Below are 20,230 nucleotides of genomic sequence, written 5' to 3' on the forward strand. Positions count from 1 at the left end.
GATTACTTGGGCACATTAAAATTTCTAAACTTTCCATGACACACCAACGTAATCAAGTGCTTAACATGCTATAACTCCTGAATCTAGGCCTTTTCATAATAACCATGTGATGAACACTCAAACAAAAGAAAATGTTGGATGCTCACATTTCTTTTCACCTTAAGTTATAGCGTTAAGAGCTTAGAATCATATTCCTTAAGATCTCAAGTTGGAGCCTTAGGCTTAAAATATCTTTTTAACATGCTCAGGCCTTGGATTTTCTATGCACCCCCAAATGATTGTTTTCATAGTACATGAGTATTTTTCCATTTCTATTTCTGCTACTTGACAACAATTTCTCCATTTACCGTAACTCCTCATACCAATTTTTTCAACAATTGCACCTTCCAATTGCTAGTTGTACAACTTGATAGTCATTTGTTTATTACCTAGATCAAGAAAATATTGTGTTTCTCCCATATTGACCCATTTTAATCCTCTAGTAGACTAACACAAGGCCTAACATGATCCATCCTTTGGATATGTTTTCTTTGGTGCTAAATCTTAGTTTTCAACCATTTAGGCCAAAATGAAATACACACAAAAACCTCACCAATCATGGCCCTAATGTAGATCCTATTTCATCTGGGTCTCCCACATCAATCCATCGTGGACCAACCATGATTTTCCATGTGTTCCTTTTGTCACCTCATAACTTCCATATATACACCACCAAGTCATATGAAACTAGCCTTGACTTTCATAACTAAAAGTTCACTTTGATGCTTAGTGCCCTAGAACGCTGGGGAGGGAACCACCAATCCTATGTCACCTTCCAAGTGACACTCCACATCAATTTTTGCAACTAATCAGAGCTTTCCATGTGTCCAAATGTTGACTTGAACCTTCCATGTGTCACTTGCCAAATGTCCATTTGAGTGGAAAAGAATGCCAAATCTACATGTCACATGTCATTCACTATAGATTCCACATCATCAAGCTTACCACTTGTCACCCATGTGGACTTACCACATCATAATGACATAGTTTTTTGATACCCCAATATAATTAAGCTATATAATCCCATCTTGGTATGTGTTAAACTTGATTAATTAAGGGTTAATGATAAATTAGTGATTGTGATTAAGGATACCAGGGTCACATTAAGGCTAAAATTTCACATTAGAAGGGAAATTATGGCATTATTCAATTTTCCATACTAATCCCTTACCTATCAATCTTATCCATACTAGCGTGAGCTATGGGCCCTTATACTAGTCCCCAACTTTTTAGGTGAATTCATACCAAACTCCACCTTCCAAGCTTATATTGGTCCTTTCTTCCTAGGGAAGTGTCATGGACCTTGCCTACTATATTATCCATACCAACCCATACGATGACCCATGGGTCATTTTACTATTCCTCTACCCCTCGGGGTAGTCCATATCGGCTTGGGCTCAAATCTACCATATCTAAACATTGACTAAGATGGAACCTTTGTTGATCTTCCTCACGTGAAACATATTTTTCTCCTCATTCCTTTAGAGTTAGAATATGTGATATATACCATTGGAAAGGTATCAAAACAATATATTCAACCATGCACCTTTCATTCTCATTAGGGCTAGGGAACTAGAGAAGAATGACCTTCAATGATAGGTTACCCAAACTACAATTTCATCCTTGACCTAAGGCATGATAGTGTTAATGACACCACTAATAGCACTACTGACATTAATGATTGCATGCTCTACATTATGCTTCCTAAATTTGACATAAATAAAAACACAAACATAGTAATCTACCAACACACTCACTAATTATTATTATACAAAGCATATTCTCTTTGACCTTTGTAGATTATTCCATATTAGGAAGAATTCGCAATGTATCATTAGTTAAACTAACCAAATTTTCTTGTATATATACTTATTATAAAGGGATGCATTCTCATGCACAAAATCACACATGATTTATGCTATCAAAAAAGTTTCCAACCCCTACTTACTATCATGATTTGGTCTATTTTCTAGTTTTGTTATAGTAACTGTATGCAAGTGTTGAGTCCAAATGATAACAATAATGGTGATCCACAACAACATAATATACATCATTCTACCATGCAATCAAGACATGCAAATGACATTCCCAAAAAATATCATTCCTATCAAATCTTTGAATGCATAAACATTCATTAACAATCAAAATTAGAGCCATTTCAAAGAATGAAGTTTCAAAAATTCAAAGTTAGTTGGATGGGTATTTAACTTTAATGTTATTGACATATAAAACAATGATGTGGATTATATGTTCCAATTTGTAAGTCATACAATTCCATCATTTCATACAAATTGGTAAAGTTTATATAGTCTCTAAAGGGTTGATCAAACCTCTAAGCAAAATTACAACCAAATAGAATATGACTGGGAAATACATCTAGACAATACCTTAGTTATAGAACCATTCTTCTACGTTGGACATTTCATTTCAAACAACAACTTAAAATTTAGTCGTATCAAGTGGCTAATAGCTCTCGCATTGATATATTTAATATTGCTATATCTCTTAGCAAATCAACCACCATATTTTGAACTATTATCCCTACCTAAGAACTTTTTTTTTGATATCTTTAGTGTTACTATATTAGCGAATTGACCACCCTATTAAACAATAATGGTACTAAGACCTAAAACAGAACCATTCAATTGAAATATACGTTATGATATAATATTAATATTACATTATAGCAATTTTCTAGAATAAAGATGGCCTAAAACAAATTTCTACCTCGAATTCTTTCAACCATTACTCTAAAAGCTGGAAGAACAAGTGATTTTATTAGAAGATCGATACATTCAACCTTAACATCCAAAATTCAATCAATATTAAACTCAAGAAATCTCATGTCTTAATAACTTATTTTGAAAAAGAATGTGCTACTCTTAAATATCAATCCTTATGTACACAAAGTGCCTTTGGTGGTTTTCCCTCTATTCAAAAGAATGCAACACAGATTAAAAAGGAAGGACTTGGACAAGATCATCAACATCTAAATTTAACATTGTTCAAGATGAATATTGATTCTAATAAATAGAGATGAGTGTTGATACACCACTTACCCTCTATAACCACTGATGTATAAAAGAAAGGCGTTCATTATTGAAGAGGAAAATTGACATAGTCAAATATGCAATCAAATTATTGATGCATGTGATTACACGTATTTGATCCACTTAAAAATAAAATACCACATAGAAACAACCAATGTTATCTCTTTCCAAGAGGCAACACCAAACCTTATTGGAATCCTTTGTAAGAAATTTCATTAAAGAGATAACATCAAACCTTATTGGAATCCTTTGTAAGAAATTTCATTTACTCAAAAAGAAGGAAAAAAACATTAATGCTACATTGCTTTTGAAAACTTATTCTTTAATAAATACATATTCAAACTATTAATACATGAAGATACATTTGGTAATGAAAAACATGTCCAATCTAATGCTATTGCATCAAACAAAACTGAGTCTACGATAAAGGGGAAACAAGAGGGGAAACAAAAGGCCAATAACGACAAGTCTTTAAACAAAGTAAACAACCTTATCATGTTTTATGTTTTCAAAATTCTAAAATATGACTTTATTTTGTAGAGTATATTTAAGGCATCACTTTTTGTAAATTGTACATTTCATATGTATGGATTATGCTATGAATATAGTTAAAAAACAATACTTTACATTACCATATACAAACTCTCTAAAGTAGATTCTTTAGAGACTTAATATATAAAATGTATAATCCATTCCATTTGTCTCGAAAAGTATATCAATATTACTATGTTATATATTTTGTATTTTATGGAAATAAAGTATGATAATGTATTTTATATTTTGTTTGAATTCTATAATATATCAAGTTTGTAAATATATTTTTGGTTTCTTTGTTCCATGTATATACATCAATTTTTGTTGATCGAGTCTATGTATTTATACATTTCTTTTATTATTTCATCTATATATATCTACATTATAATATTTAATTTTGATTTTTTTTATTGTAATAGTTTTTTAAATAGTTTTTATTAATAGATATTGTATATATATAATTTATGTGTTTGAATATATGTATCTTTATATTCATATGTTTCATAGTTTGGTTGTTTTTTAATCAAAAAATCATCAAATTGCAAATCAAAATATAGAAAAGACATTGTTTCAATTGGATACATATCATGTGTCTTGATCTGAGGAAGCTACAAAAATTGGATGATTCGCTCATGGGACTATCCATTTGTAAAATATGTTTTGTCTTGTTTTATCACTTAATAAAAATCTAGGAAGCTACACAAATTGGATAATTTTCTCATGGGACTATCCATTTGCAAGATATGTTTTGTCTTGTTTTATATCTCACTTAATAGAAATCCATGTTTAGTAAACAAAAACCAATTTACAATCAAACACTATTCCATAGGCCAACTAACTACAAATTGGATAATTCACCCATGGTACTATCCATTTGCAAAATATGTTGTCTTGTTTTATATCTCACTTAATAGAAATCTATGTTAGAAATCCATGTTCAATAAACAAAAACCACTTTGCTATCAAAAGTTATTCCATAGGCCAACTAACTCAACAATATTGCATCTATAATAAATTACCTAAAGAAATAGGAACATCATAAACAATATGCACAATGCATAGATTATATAAATAAACATAGACATGCTTATCACTTTTCAATAGAATTCCTAGTTTATCCTACTCTATAGGAAGGCGCCCTTGCCCATACTACTAAAACAAGAAACACAATTGTGTCTAGTAAGCAACAAACCCATGGATTACCTCATGTAAAAAAATCCATGTTCATCAAATGATATCTTCTATCTTCTTTTCTATGACCAGAAAATTATCAATAGAATTTTCAGGTCGTAAGGAAAATAAGAAAGTAATAAATTAAAAGTTACACATTTTTAAAATAAAATAATTTATTATATTTGCAACTTATCTTTTTATAGGATTGCACTCACTTAATGGATGCAAAATATCTTTTTATAAGCTTGCATTTGAGAAAATTAGTAAAAAATATAATTAAAAATGATAGTTTTTTTTGGCTTTTGGATGCAAAATATCTTTTTATAAGATTGCATTTGATAAAATTTGTAAAAAGTATAATTAAAAATGATAGTTTTTTTGGCTTGCATTCATTGGATGCAAAATATTTTTATCTTTTATGCAAAATTTAATTTTACATCCACAATCTTTTTATAAATATTTTTATAAGCTTGCACTCTTTGATGCAAAATTTAATTTCACATCCACAATCTTTTATAAGCTTGCACTCTTTGGATGCAAAAATTAATTTCACATCCGCATTTGAGAATATAGGCTTGCACTCTTTGGATGCAGATATAGGCTTGCACTCTTTGGATGCAGAAAGTAACGCCACATTTGAGAAAACTAGTAAAAAGCTTAATTAAAAGATTATTTTCTTTTCCATCCAAATGTTTTTTCTTTTGAATGTCATTTTTAGCCTCAAAATCCTAATACAAGTTTAATAATAAACCCAAAATTTCCATTTCTAACAACAAATAATAAAAACTATATTCATTTCTTCAAGAACTCCCAAACTTTTTCCAATCTCAAATTTAATGTTACCAATCAAATTAATAGTATTGCATCTACACCAAATCCCTTCAAAAATGAAAAACTTTGCAAACAATATGAAAATCACAAACGTGAACTAAATAAGCATTACACAAGCTACAATGAGTCTTCCACTTTATCCGAACCTTACTCAAATCCAAGTGCCTTCCTATACTACTAAAGCATTATACACTTGAATTAATTGCTTATCCAACATACATACATGAAATACTATCTCAAGTCTTCCCTAAAATTTGTACAACGATATCACCTAACGGTACTAATGGCCACCTCTTCTCTAAATAAACTAATATGGATACTAGAGACCAACCTCTTCTCTAAATGGACCAACATGGATACTAGAGAACAACCCCCACTATATAACCTAATGATTTTATTTTTTGTCATTTACTAGAGAACAACCTCTTCTGTAAATGGACCAACATGGATACAAGAGAACAACCCCCACTATATAACCTAATGATTTTATTTTTTGTCATTTTTTTTGCAAAAAATAATGGCCACATCTTCTGTAAATAGACTAATAGACTAATATAGATATTAGAGAACAACCTCTTCTCTAAATGGACTAACATGGATACTAAAGAACAACCCCCTTGCCTTCGAATAAATGTTCAGTAACCACACCATCTTGAAGATTTTGACATTTTGGTATTTTGAACGATGGAATAAAGAGAAACTATTATAATTGTTACATTACAAAATATCATGAATGATGTTCTTTACAAGATACAACATGATACATATTACAAGGATACCCAACTTAACCATGCTTAAATTGTTGCATTTCCTATTACACCTACAAAGGCTCAACTAATGCAACATTTTCTAGTAAAAATGTTTAAATGGTCATAAATAGAAGTATAACTAGTTGATAAATTCCGTACAATGAGTTTATTTAATATGGCATTCCAATCACCATTGAATTTTTGCATACAATACAATAAGTTTATTCAATATTGCATTCCAATCACTTTTTCCAAAAATCCATGTTGTACATAATCATGACTTACATCATATATAACCCCCTCATCATGCACGTGAAACAAAACAACATGCAAACCAATATTCTATGTGCTACTCAAGCTCAAAGAAAACCATTCTTTACGTAGAGAAAACTATTCTTTACACTTAACAACATGCAAACCAATATTCTATGTGCTACTCAAGCTCAAAGAAAACCATTCTTTACGTAGAGAAAACTATTCTTTACACTTAAGAGAAAACTATTCTTTACACTTAAACACAAAATACCAAGAACACATGCATGCTTTAATGGGAAATATACACAAACTTGTCAATGCCACAAATATGGTGGATACAAAATACCAAGACTTACATGCTTTAATAAGACATGCATGCTTTAATGAAAAATATACATGGACTTAATATCACAACTATGGCGGACTTGTCAATATCACACAAATATGGTGGATACAAAATACCAAGACTTACATGCTATAATAAGACATGCATGCTTTAATGAAAAATATACATGGACTTAACTGTGGTGGACTTGTCAATATCACACAAATATGATGGATACAAAATACCAAGACTTACATGCTTTATTAAGATATACATGCTTTAATGAAAAATATACATGAACTTGTAAATGTCACAACTATGATGAACAAAAAATCACACAAAGACTTTTAATATATTATAACAATATATGAAAATCATAAAAATAAAACAAAAAATCACAAAGACTTTTAATATATTATAACAATATATAAAAATCATAAAAATAAAACTCTCTTTCAAAAAAAGCCTTGATCCATCATATAAATGTATCCCTTCCCATACAATCAATTCATTGATTAATACACATAAATAAAAATTCATTCTCTTTTAAATTGAAAGATTTATATCTCATCCCTGATTTTATAAATCCATATATTCTTTATATATTTCATTACTATAAAATCATTGACATCTCTGTAGCTTTTGCCTCACCCATTGACATCTACATAACTTTTGCCTCACACAAATGAGGCATGACACCCTTGTGATACAACTAATTGTTTCCAATGAAAAATCTATTGAATTCCTGGGATATTAAAAGGATCTTTTAAATCCTTGAGAATAGAAGTTTATGCCACTCTACCTTATTAGCAAGACCATATGTCATATCCTTTTTTTCTAAATTTTGGTGCCTTTCCTATCCACATTCGAGTCATATCCCTGTCCATAAACTAACCTCTATGAATAATATAATAACCGTGACCAGCGTGATAAGATAAGTATTCAACACCCAATATTTTTAGGGTAACATTATCACTTGGAAGTCGCTTATCTTTTAATAACCCATTGTTAGTTGGAAATACAAATCTACATTTTCATCATGCATGCATAAAATTCCTTTTTCATGGTTGGTTGTGACAATATTTATTAAAATGTACAGGATTTAATGGTCAGTTATCCCAACCGTGCTAATAAAAATGTGTTTTATATACTGTACATTTATTGCAAGTGGTAGAATAGCAGATTTTCAAGTGGTACAATAACATTATATGAAAATTATAAAAATAGAACACCTCTGTAAATTGTTAATAGATGTCATGAAAATATGAATAACAACATACCTTTTCCTCCTTGCATTCTATAAAAGTCATAAAATTTAAACATCTCTCTAACATTATATTATTAATTGCTATGATGCAAGGATAAATGGCAACACAAAGCCTTCCGTCTCGAAACACCATTTAAGAGCAAACCAGCATGCTACAAAAGGATACATGCACAACTCCATTGACGATCACCCTTTTTTACAACAAAATTCCTTGCACTGAGATGAGGTGAGAGAGCCACCCAGTTATTCAATTTTGAAATACATTTCCAAACTAGCCAGGTAAATGGTGAGAAAGGTATCATCTTATATCTGACTAGAATAATAGATACATTCAGCGTCGTTTAAAATAGCAAACAGCACCTTCGCAGATAACTCCATCTGGTTTGTTGTTCTCGTCAATGGCAGCATCTGCGTCTTCTTCATATGCTTCGTCGATCTCCGCACCTGCGTCTTCTTCAGGACCTTTATCAATGGAATATCCTCCGTCACTGAAATATTCTTCGTCAGCGGCATCATCTGCGTTTTCATGTTCTTCGATTTCCTTCTCCAACGTTCGAAGATGCGCATCAGTAAAGGGATAAGCCTTGGCTCCGACACTGCGTATGGCCCTTACGGTATCTCTGGTATTAGTCACCGTTTTCCCATCTGGATGAATCACAATCAAGGCCGGGATGCCAGTCACATCGAAAATATCAACTAAATGGTCCTTCCTTTCATCTCCAAAGGGAAGAGCCAACCATGGCATGCTTCCGTAGTATTCTTCAAAATCCTCCTCATTCATGTCAGAAGAGATGAAAACAATCTCAAACGCTTCTCCTCTTTCCTTCAGTTCGTTGTATACCTTTACAAGCTCTGGAGTGAAACCTCGGCAAGGAGGACACCAATGCGCAGACAAATACAGAGCAACAGTTTTTCCCACAAGCTCAGATACCAGGACCTGTTACACTAACCAAAATATATAAATGATTTGCATCATTTATTTTATTTTATTTTAAGTGCAGCTTTTGAGAATATCCAAGAATCATTTATTTTTTTTCCATGGCAGATTTTGGAATATCCCATAATCAAATGGTAAAGAGAATTAAAATTCTTGACTTTTTTAAAATTTGCAATCAATCAGAAAATAGTTCTATATAGAATTCTCATCTACTATGAGTCACCCTGCTTGACCAGTTACTATGGTGTTGAGCCTCTAATATTCAGCAACCAAATGGACATAGGTAGGGTCAAATAATTAACTGCACACATGTTCGTCTGATTGCCTACATCTAATATTCAGCAACCAGATAGACATAGGTGCAGTCAAATAGTTAACCGCACCTATGTCCCTCTGATTGCCTACCAACCATGTCTATCTGATTGCCTACCAAAGGACATAGGAGCAGTAAAATAATTAACCACACCTATGTCCATTTGATCGCCAAAGAGCACTATAGACACAATCAAATAATTAAGAGCACCCAATAATTAACCACACCCATGTCTGTCATGTCCCTTATGTCTGTCATATCCCTTTGATTGCTTAAGGATGTCATATCCCTTTGATTGCTTAAGGATGGAGGATGGATATAGGAGCAGTCAAATAATTAACTGCACCCATGTCCATCTGATTGCCAACAAACTACCATAAACAAGACACAATCAAATAATTAACTGCACCCATGTCCAAATAATTAACTACACCATTAACCGCACCCATGTCCAAATAATTAATTGCACCCATGTCCATATGATTGCTCACCGCCAGACAACCATAAACACTGATCAAATAATTAACCCCACACATGTACATCTGATTAAAATATTCAAATAATGAGCCATCTACATCAAATGCACTATCTATGGTATGATTCATAATTCAAAATTCAAGAAATCAGAAAATTGAAAGTAGTAAGTAGATATCAGTAACTCACCTCGTCACCTCCATGCTTGATAACAAAGTTATGCTCATCTGAAACCAAGAGTGACTCCAAGGTTTGTGCTTCTCGTTCCGCTTTCTTTACGGCCTCAAGCTCATCCAGCCGCTCTTTTGTAAATGGATAACCTCGGATTCCACGTTCTCGTATAAGTTCCATCCCATTAATCTCGACTATTCTCCCGCCCGGACCTAAAATAATTAAGCCTGGGCCCAACTCAAGGTCGAAGAATTGTGTCAAATTATCTATAGTTTTGTCTCCAAGTGGCAAAGTCAGCCATGGAAAGTTTGCATAAAGCCTTCTAAATGCATTATCGTTCCCAGGTAAATCCAACGGCATAAACACAATCTCAAAGGCCTCCCCTCTCTCCTGAAGTTGATTATAAATCTCCACAAGCTTTCGATTAAACCTTCGCGAACAACTATGGAAGGCAGAAGAGGTGTCATCAAAATGCAGAGCAACTGTCTTTCCCGCAAGCTCCCTTACCGGAACCTATTGACAAAAGCCCAAATTGACAATGAAAGCATCATGTAATAAAATCTATGCACCTATTTTTAACAAGAAAAGGGAACCTATTGACAAAATCCCAAATTGACAATGAAACCATCATGTAATAAAATCTATGCACCTATGGTGGGATAATTACTCGGTTACATTCAGTTAACTTGTAGTTTCACCCATTTTACAGATAGTTACAGCGAGTTTAAATCAATGCACCTATTTTTACTAAAAAAGTGTGGGATAATCACATTCGGCTGGTATGTAGTTTCAATAATTTTTAATTGTGTAGCTTTAAGCAATTGAATCAATTATTTATTTATTATTTATCTATTTCAGTATTAGTTAGATTTTTTATCTGAATTATTTTTTATTTCTTTTCAATTTAGGTTGATATTAATGTTCTATGTGAAAATAATCTTCGAACCAATGAGATGCTATATGGAGGCTGGATGCCTGTTTGGATTGTTTGGATAGTTGATGCAAGAATAATCTTCCAATCAATGAGATGCCTTATGGAGGCTAGATGTCTGTTTGGATAGTTCGATGTAAGAATAATTTTCCAACCAATGGGACTTATATTATTTTTTCAAGCTAGGCTGATATTAATGTTGGATGTAAAAATAATCTTCCAATCAATGAGATGTCAATGAGATTCATATTTTTTTTCAAGCTAGGCTGATATTAATGTTGGATGTAAGAATAATCTTCCAATCAATGAGATGCTTTAATCTTCCAACAAATGGGATGCGATATGGAATTTGAATGGCATTTTGATAGTTTAATTCCCTCAAAGGTGGTTACTATCCTCCCTATAAGAATTAAACCCCACACAAACCACTTTCTCTACACCTCATGGGTTTATAAGTTTCGAAGCTCAATAGCCAATTCAATACATGCTTTCTTCCCTACATTGTCATAAAAATAATACCCCCAAAGCTATTTCCTATCCTCCCTATGCATGATCTATTCTATAAGTTTTCAAGCTCAATAGCCAATTCAATATATGCTTTCTTCCCTACATTGTCATAAAAATAATACCCCCAAAGGTATTTCCTATCCTCCCTATGAGAATTGAACAAAAAACTTAATAGAAACTAAAACCCATACAAACCAACTGATCTACACCTTATGGGTTTTTGTGTGCATGATCTAGATTCTATTCTCTAAGTTTTCAAGCTCAATGGCCAATTTAATATATACTTTCTTCCCTACATTCTCATAAAAGTAATTCCCAAAGGTATTTCTTATCTTCCCCAAGAGAATTGAACCAAAAACCTCGTGCATGATCTATTCTCTAAGTTTTCAAGCTCAATAGCCAATTTAATACATGCTTTCTTCCTTACATTCTCATAAAAGTAATTTCCCCAAAAATATTTCCGATCTTCCCTATAAAAATTGAACCAAAGGCCCAGTTGAAAACCAACCCTATATAAACCAATTGCTTTACACCTTATAGATTTCTGTGTCCATCATCTCTAAGTTTTCAAGCTTAATAGCCAATTCAATACCTGCTGTCTTGCCTACGTTCCCATAAAAAAAAAACCAGATTCAGATTTGCAGGTGAAGAAAAACACAAACAAAAAAGAGAGGAAAACACCCACCTTTCTTCCAACTCCATGGCCAAGGACATAATCCCGTTCATCAGACACCAGAAGAGACTCTATAGTCTGTGAAGCATTCAGCTCCTCAAGCCTCTCTGCAGTAAATGGATACCCATCGGCACGATATCTTTTAATAATCTCCACACCGTCAGGGTTAGCAACTCTGCCGTCTTTGTCCAGAACAGTAAAGCACGGTTCATCAAAGCCCTTACGAAAGGTCATTATAAGATTTTGCCTTGTATTTTTATCTGAGAATGGCACGGCAAGCCATGGCATCCCTTGGAAGCGTTCCTCGAAATACTTATCATAATATTCTTCAGAAACGTAGACGATCTCGAAGTCTCCCTTCTCCAATAACTTTTCATAGATTTCGGACAAAATGGGCGTGGAGAAACGCCAGGAGACCCAATAAAATTGGGCAGTAAAGTAAATGCCCACATATTTCCCTTCAAGTTCTGCAACTTTCACCTGTAGATTACATTGGATTCAATACATAGATTGAAGTTTTGGAACAGAATAAATGATATCAGATAATGTAACACTATAGCAAAATTATAACAATACCTTCTCTCCATTTTTTCTGATCAAGTAATCACGTTCCTCAGTGCAAAACAAAGAGCTCAAACTGTGGCGGGTTTCACCATTTCGTTCGCCCATGGTAAGCTCCTGTGTGAAGAAAGAGAAAAAGAAAATTTATAGGCAGAGGAGGCCAATTCAGTTTGATTTTGACCGGTACCTCTGCCAATTCTCATGAGAATTTATAGTGAGAGGCGACCAACTCAGTTATAATCTGTTTTTATAACATTTAACTTTTCCTCCTCTAAATTTTAGAGTTAATTGTATTTGTCAAGAACAAGTTTTTCAAAGCTGTTTTTCATAATTTGTTTGTCCATTACTCAAATATAGCATATCTTTAAATTATATAAAGAGCTTTGTTTGGAAAACAAAAGCAATGTGTACAACTCGGAAATCATAATTCATTGTTTCACTAGTTCTGATCATATCTGGTTAGTGACACACACATCATGGTAATAGGGTTAACATCAATTCTAGTTAGTGAGACAGCCATCAAGGTAATAGATGTTATATTTAGAAGGTTATAGATGTTTAAATTGAATTGAATAATCAATTAATTATATTATAAGATATAATAATTAATATTTTTTTATAATGAGTATAAGTTTTTTTGATGTGTGGTTCATCATCAAGACAAGATGAAGAATCAGATCATAGACACAGGTTAAAGAGATAGATACAGCCAAAAAAAAGAGTGAAAGATTATTTTTCTTCATAATTTAAATAATTAATCAAATATATATAAATAAATATTAATATTATTTGTCACATAAATTTGAAAATACCTTTGACTAAACTAAGAAAATTAACTTTCTTTTATAATATATATATATATATATATATAGTTTGAAATTACCTTAACCTCGACTAGGAATTATGAGAGAAATAATTTATATATATAGATATCATATTATTACCCACTTCATAAAATGAGGTCAAAGGATGCATCGTTAAAATAATGGGAAATAATATTCTTATTACAAAGCTTAATAAATAAGAAATTAGAATAAATTATAACACACCAAATTCAAGGAAGAATATAAAAATAAATTAAGATCAATAACAAAAAAATATATTATATAAATATAAAATATAAAAAGGTGAGAAAATAAACCCACAAAGGAAAACAAAGAATCAATAAACTAAGGAGGGGAAATTAGAAGAAACCAAAATCAAGGAAATAAAATAAGAAAATCAAGGAAATTGACACAACCACTAGATCAAGAAGGAAAAAAAAACTAAGAGGAAAGGGAAGGGATCCAACATGCTAATTTTCCATCTATCATCTTTTCCATCTATCATCTTTGTTTGTCATCCCTGTTTAGATTACTTGACCTCCTTTCAATTTTAATGGCTTCCCTAAACTTACCCTGATGAAAATGAAAAATCTTAGCAATAATCTTAACCTCCTCAATGCATATATGATACTTTGTCTTCTTAGCATAATCCACCAAAACAATTTTTTTAATAGAATAAGTATTTTTTATTTTTTTTCTATTATATATATTTTTTAATATTGATATTTTAAATATTTTCTAGTTTTGCATTGCACGTATTAGTTTGTCTTTAACAAAAAATTTATGACGTTTATCCATAGTTTAACATTAGGAATTCATTTTTTGTTATTTATTATTATTATTTAAATTTATTTATTTGTAAGGTGATTAGTTGAGGCCCTATTATGGGTTGTTTAGTAACTTTCATTTCTATTAGTTATTAATTTTTAGTTTTTTTTTTTCCTTTTCATTTAATTTTTTGATTTTTTCTTTTTCTTTTATATATTTCTATTTTCATGAATTATAATTTTTTCACAAAATTTTCAATTTAAAGTGACTTATTATTATATTAAAAACATATTTTAACAAATTTAATTATAGACTTATATATTAATAAAAATAAAACACGCATACATATAGATCAAAAGTATCTCTCTATTCTAACTAGCTCAAAAAAGAAAATTAATATAGCAAAGATTAGAACGAATTCTCATGAGCTCCATAGTGAAACTGGCCGCTGGGTAGTTCCTAAAACACCATGGATGGAAAGGATCTGCCATATTTGTGAGAATAGGAGCATCGAGGATGAAAACCACTTCCTCTTAGAGTGCCCTGCATACAACCACATTAGATCTCAATTTCACAACCTTTGTTACAATACTGACCTTCCTAGCCTTTTACAATGCCAAAATTATAGTGAACTCCGGAGGCTTCTCTCCAAGATTTTTGAGCATAGGGATAAAATCTTAAATCAAAATAAATAATTTGTCTTTTTAGGTCCGATAGATCATTATTTGGTCTCAGGGGACGTTAACCATCATCATCATCATCAGATATATGTATCTTAATATGAACGCACTATTAGTTAATCAAATTTCTTAATTTTTAGTAATTGCATTCATCAATACAATATTTTATTAATTGTTTTATTTTTGTGATGAAATTTATTTTTGTTATTTTCGATTTCATTCATTTATATTTAAACTAAATCGTGAATATTTACTATATAAACCTTACTTATTTTAAAATATTTAAATATATATTAAACCAAAATTATACTCTTTCCGTCTTATACAATAGAACATCTGCATAGTTTTTTATAAAGAAATGATTCCCTTTTTGGGATAAATTTTATAAAATACTTGTAAAATAAAAAGTTAAAAGTAATTAAATCTTGGATAAAATTTTTTTTTTTTATATATTTTATTTTTAGTATGCGTTATAATGCTTTAAAATTGACAAATTTATATGCAACTGAAAAGATATTCCATTCATAGTTAAGTTGTTAATAGAAATATGGTTAGTTATTAAACTCTTAATTTTTTTTACATAATTAAAAGAATTTTAAAAATATATAAAAGTGTATAATCATAGTAAAGATGTTAATAGAAATATGGTTAGTTATTAAACTCTTAATTTTTTTTACATAATTAAAAGAATTTTAAAAATATATAAAAGTGTATAATTAAAAGTTTTTTATATATGTGTGTAATTATTATGTTTTAGAAAGAGAAAATGTTGAAAATAATTTCTATTATAAATGGTCTATACTTAAATAATTTATAATAGAATTGGATTAAGCAATATAATATATATTAGCACAATCATAATTGATGATATAGTTGATATATCTTGATAAGTATATATGAAGCACATCTACAACCACATTAGTAAATATGGTTGATATACATGGTATATCAACTACATTAATAATCATGAAAGGTATCTTGTTAGAGACTAATTATTTTTCATTCTTAAGAACTATACAAATAATAACCATCATATTATTCCATATTTATATATTTATGATTATTATATTAATATTATATTATATTATGTTATTATATTAATAGTTATATTTTTAAACTATAGTATAATTAACATATATAATAATAATAGTATTTTTTTTTTGTTAAGCTTGGTAGATCCTTTTTCTTAAATATAAAATAAGCAAGCAAGTTACGACCACATAGACCCTGGTTAGGTGGTCTCAACTTTCCCATCGAGAAACCAAGTTTGTTGATCACCTAACCGCATTATAAGTCATCCCATAGCAAAAAATACTTAGTTTAGCTATCCAAGCTATATAAAATTTATTGTCATGTCCACAACCATATTCTAGTTGTCTATGTATATGTATGACTGCAAACTATAAAGTAAAAGTTGTCTGCATGGAAACTAATCAAAAAATTACTAAGAGTCAACATTTTAGCCCTCCTGCTCGGCGGATACCGATGTAACCGAGGCCGAATCTTTCAGGTTGGAGCCTAACAAATCAGTTAGCAAGAACATGCATGAGAAATGTTTATCAATATGGCCCAGGCAGCCATCCTATTTTTGAAATTGAAATTGCAGCTTTTGAAAGTCCTGTTTGTAATTTGGAAAGTCCTAGAGAGCAATCATCCAGATTTTTTCCACAACCTTGCCCAGGAGGCATTTCATAAGTTTGGTGAAGTAAAATTATAACTATGGACACGAACGAATTCCTCTAGCCCGGTGATGGGTCTAGCCACAACAAATACATTCTATGGAATATTTCCTTAGGTTAGAACCAATTAAGGGGGCCTATGTCTTAGTCCTCTTATCCTGTTTGATGATGTCCTTGCTTGCTCACTCCAGCTATCTCTTACTTCCTTCTTCAAGCACCTGAAACAGTAAACAAACAACAAACAACAAACGTGGCTATAGACAAATTGTAATTCAACCTACTTAACAAGTCAAGAAACATTAAGCCATGAATGTGTAAGATGATAAAACATGTAGAAAATCAATTGATACTTGCATATATTAATATCAAACAGAGATTACAATCATTTGTCTTGATGTTGCAGTCCTCCTCTGACAAGAACAGGTTCCCACACACTTTTGCTAGCATTCCATGATGGTAACAATCAACAATAGTTTTAAGGCTATTCCCTTTAGGTTTCACTCCAAACCAAGTAACACTTCTCCCTCACACAACTAGATAGCTACAACTAGTAATAACTTGTTGTCTACTCCAAACCAAAATAGCATAAGCACACCAACATCAACACTAGCTTGTGCTTGGGAACAAGGGAGGTTTATATAGGAAAAATGGATGAGATATGGATCCTCTTCTCATGGGAGAAGGGCTTATCTCTTGAGGTAGTTCCATCATTATAGGGGAAAGGATCCAAAACTGACATCCTCAACCCCATCCGGCCAAACCTTTTACTAGACTTCTGTTACAAAGCTTCTAGAGCTGGAAGCTTCGGCTCCAAATTAAAAAAACTTTCCAAAACAGGACCGTGCAACTGGAGCACAACTCAATCATTCTGTTTGGCACGAGGAGTAGTGCTTATCTTTGCACATTGGCGCAGGGGAGACAAAGGTCATTTGCATCGGTCTTGTAAACTAGGCAAAACAAAAGTTTTAGGGAAAATGGTGCAAAAGGGAATTGATCTGCTCATGAAGAGTGACACAATGGGAGTTTCTTCATGAAGGCAAATAATTTGGGGTTCACTGTAGAGGTCCGCCAGGATCAAGGAATGAGGAGTATATGGACAGTGACAAAATGTTGTGTAACATATGCCCCCAAAAGTGTGAAGGCCCAGCTGGAGTGAGGGATGAAATGCTTTATAAATCAGTGCAGGAAACTGGTCTTGATCCAGGTGGATGTTGGTGGCCACCCACCTATCCCATTTGGACCCCCACAACTGTCTCTTTCAACTTTTTCAGTTTCCTAAATTGTAGCACAGTTTACTATTTTTAGCAGTTTTTCAGGTCCTGAACTTCCGGAGCCATTTTGAGGCCCTAAACGACATTTTTTTGGGAATCTGGGGCAACATGGGTCCATGGGTCCATGGGTCCATGGGTTCGTGGACCCATGTTGCCTCCCAAAGTTGTAGTGCTCGGATAGATCTTTCTAACGAGCTATTGTACGCATCAAACGAAGATCGTATGCCAAAGTTACGACCCCGGGAAATTGATGTACCAATTTACCCAAACGGGGCCCACAATTTGGTGTTTCATTTTCTAGGGTTAGGTTTTGGAATGTTAAGGATTTTCCATTGTTTCTCAACAATAAATAGGCCTTTGAGCCCCATTGTATCACAGTTTTTGAACAGTTCAGAGGCATGTAGCCACCACATCTCTTCTCAGAGATAACCTACCATCGCCCGAGCTGGTTTATTTCCATAACTGTTTGTAAGAATATTTCAGTGTTTTACATTAATGAAGTGAAGTATTATTTCCGCTGCATATCTATGTTTATGGATATCTCTGTGTTTTATTGTGTTCCTGTTTAAATCTGGATCAATGGTATCTGAGCGGTCTTCTTTTTCTCTGTTTTTCTTTACATGTCCCCAACGAGGTTGGGATATAAGGAGTTAGGGCTTGAACTGGTTGAACCTTTGCAAGACCAGCCTCGCAAATCTCGACGAGCTCCCATGGTGAATGAGAAGAAAGACGAGGGGGCAGGATATCCTATCAAAACCTTGCTCGAAGAAGCCCTCGAGCAGCAAAGGAACGCGATGATGGATAGCTTTGAACAGATCCTTTAGCGGCTACCCAGAGGCGATGCATCGGCTTCCAACAGCTACTCTGGAAGCGCCACACCATTTAAGGTACAAGTTTATTTTGAAATCCCCATCTTCGAGGGTCAAATAGAAGCGGATGCCGTAGATAAATGGTTAAATTTGCTAGATGGGTATTTTTCTGTTCATGAATTTTCAAATCGAGAAAAGATTGTTTTCGCTCTTCTCAAAGCAGCCCCCCACGTCAAGGACTGGTGGGAAACCTACTGCGAGCAGAAGGATGGAAGTACAGGCTCACTATTTTCAGCCGCACCCACTTGGAATGACTTTCGAGATGCCATCAAGGACCAGTACTACCCTGTCAAAAGCTACGAGGACAAATACATCAAATGGACCACACTGCGGCAGGGACGAGACCAAGATGTGCTGGAGTTCACAAACATATTTCATACCCTTTGCACACAGTTGGGTATCAAAGATTTTGAGCTGCATCTGGTACTCAAATACCGTGGCTGCCTGCACAAATACATCCAGGAAGAGATGGTGTTCTTGAACATCTCCTCGCTCAGTACGGCGTACCGATACGCTGTCAAAATCAAGCAAAAGTTCAAATAGAAGAAGCGAGACTTTGGATCTGCAAATCCGAAGCCCAAAGGACAAAGCCAAGGCGGGGTGACCCAAGACAACCCATCAAAGCCGCAAGAAAAGAACAACACCATGAAGCCGAAGAAGGACACAGGGAAGTGGTGTGAGTTCCACAAGAGTCCCACTCATAACACAAGTGATTGTCGGACCAAGTAGTCGCTGGTGCCTGAGTTGAAGGCTTCCGAATCAGATGCATGTTCCGACCCTGAGCCAGAAACCGACAAGGGGAATGGCAAAGGGAAGCATATCATTGATGCAGATCCCAGTGCCACAGTTGCCACCACCAAGATCCAGAAAGATGAGCCCGAAAATCTAGAGGAAGGGGAGCATCTTTTCCACTCACAGATGTGGGTGAAGGGTTCACCGCTAAAATTCATTGTTGACAATGGCAGCCAAAAGAACCTCATTTCAGCAGAGGTCATGAAGCGGTTGGGCCTACCGACTACACCACACCCACAGTCGTACAGTATCGGGTGGCTTCATGAAGGACGAGATCTCAAAGTTCGCCAGCAGTGCCGCCTTCCCTACAGCATCAAGCCATTCATAGACGAGGTATTGTGTGATGTTACACCTCTGGATGTTTGTGATGTATTATTAGGCCAACCATACTTGTGGAGGCGACATGCTGTGTATGAGTCAAGGCCTCGTGCTGTAATTATTTATTTAAATAATTCATTATACAGGATACCAGAGGTAGCCCCACCTACTACCACATCTTTGATCACTGCTAAGAAAGGCAGCAAGCTCATCTCCCAGACCAGGAAATTTATTTGTCT

General features: G+C 33.2%; 1 pseudogene; it reads right to left on the reverse strand.

Moving 5' to 3' along the window:
• Positions 1 to 8,554: 8,554 nt before the first annotated feature.
• LOC149176883 (putative nucleoredoxin 1 pseudogene) lies at positions 8,555 to 12,877 on the reverse strand (annotated as a pseudogene).
• Between the last annotated feature and the right edge of the window lie 7,353 nt (positions 12,878 to 20,230).

Source organism: Pinus tabuliformis, chromosome 4_1, assembly GCF_031772625.1.
Source record: "Pinus tabuliformis cultivar Carrire ecotype Pingquan chromosome 4_1, CPIR1, whole genome shotgun sequence".
In the NCBI taxonomy this organism is placed as follows: domain Eukaryota; kingdom Viridiplantae; phylum Streptophyta; class Pinopsida; order Pinales; family Pinaceae; genus Pinus; species Pinus tabuliformis.